The sequence below is a fragment of the Elephantulus edwardii genome, unplaced genomic scaffold (genome assembly GCF_000299155.1).
Source record: "Elephantulus edwardii isolate Elephantulus edwardi_28Jun2011 unplaced genomic scaffold, EleEdw1.0 scaffold00187, whole genome shotgun sequence".
In the NCBI taxonomy this organism is placed as follows: Eukaryota; Metazoa; Chordata; class Mammalia; order Macroscelidea; family Macroscelididae; genus Elephantulus; species Elephantulus edwardii.
This window is the reverse complement of record NW_006399937.1, coordinates 6,481,411-6,483,126: the sequence shown is the minus strand read 5'-3', so window position 1 is coordinate 6,483,126 and position 1,716 is coordinate 6,481,411.

Below are 1,716 nucleotides of genomic sequence, written 5' to 3'. Positions count from 1 at the left end.
AAACGACTCGATGGCACCTAACAACAACAACATGTTGTCCTAAACATGGAGCATGCCAATGGGATTAAGGAAAACTGGGGAAATCCTCTTACTTATTTTCTTTCCAAAAAATGGTTTACAAAAGAGTGAATTACAATGACACTCCTCTTTTCTTCTTTCGCTTTGAACAAATTGCCCATCTCTGAGTCTTTGTTTTGACTCCTGTGAGGTGAGAATAGCATTTACAAACATATATAGGAACCTGCTGTATGAAAATGACTAGCAAAATTTATGATCTTATTTTTATTCATATCACTGTATTTGACTTATTCTAGGAATTTTTATAATCGTACTCTTAAATAATGTCTAAAACTGCCAGTAATTTGCATGGTACTTGGGCCAGGAGATCGGAAAATTGAATATTCATACCAGTGTAAGTCGTTTTGTTTCTGCTTCTCTGTAGACCTGGAACAAATAAACTTTAGCTTAAATTTTCATCAGCACAGATACTAGGTAACTGCCCTTATTCATGCAGAACTGTGAGTTATCACACTGCATTTCAATTTGTAATTTAAAGTATACCTAACAGTAATTACAAAAATTTTCCTAATGTCTTCTTAACAGCCTCTTTATATGATTTACCACAGTTTCCCTATGAGATCACATAATAAGTCAAGATGAATTTAATAAGCAGCTGATCTGTGCCCAGTGCTGAGTTTGGTGCTTCTGAGGCCTCTTAAAGAAACACAAGCGTATCTGTGCTCACTAGCAATCATTCAGCTCATTGGAGTGAAGTTAGAAGGACTCGCAACTGACCTTCCATTGGGTTTCCAAGACTGTGTAGGTGATTGGCCATCTTTCTCTAATGTGCTACTGGTATATCAGAACCACCAGAGAAGTATGGCCTTTAGATTAGCAGCAAAACATCCAAACACCAGAAGTCAAATTCATGTTAGTTGTGTGATATCAAAATAGCTTCGTCTAATTTTATATATGCTAATTGATCTTGAAAAAAAAAGAATGATATGCACAGGAATTTTTGAAGAAAACATTATGAAGGGCTTACCTTGGTAAGGAATGAGAAAGAGTGATATCTATTAGGAAAAAAAAAGAGTTACACTGAGAGGCATCCTGTACCCCATAAAATTATGCAGATGTGTGTTGCCCAACATAGTGGAGAAAGATTTGTGTAGACTGCAAAGCAAATAGTGTTTCCTACAATCATGTTCTAATGGGATACTATGCCAAAGGTCAATGGTAATGATCCACAAGGTGGTCCACTAGAGAAAGGTAGGCAGGCTCCTTCTGTAAAGATTTACAGTTTTAGGCAGTAGACAGAAGATCACTATAAGTCAGACCTGACTTGATGATGAGTTATACAGTGTACAGCTTGCCCAATCATACATTACGACTCAGAATAAGAACATAACTTACACAGTATTGGAGACAGCACAGTGGTTAAGGGTAAACTTATGGATATAGTTGTAATGTACCTCTAACATCTTCTATCAAATCTTGTGAAAATTGCGAACCTTCTCTGAATCTCAGCTTTCTCACTTAGGTTTGTAAAATAATTTCTTACTCTTTAGGTTGATGAGAGAATAGAAGAATAAGTCCTAGCTAAGCTTGGGGGCATTTGACTCTGCAGATCATAACAAACTATGGCTGACTCTGAGAAGAATGGGAATCCCAGAACACTTGATCGTTCTAATGCGAAACTTATACTTGGACCAGGAG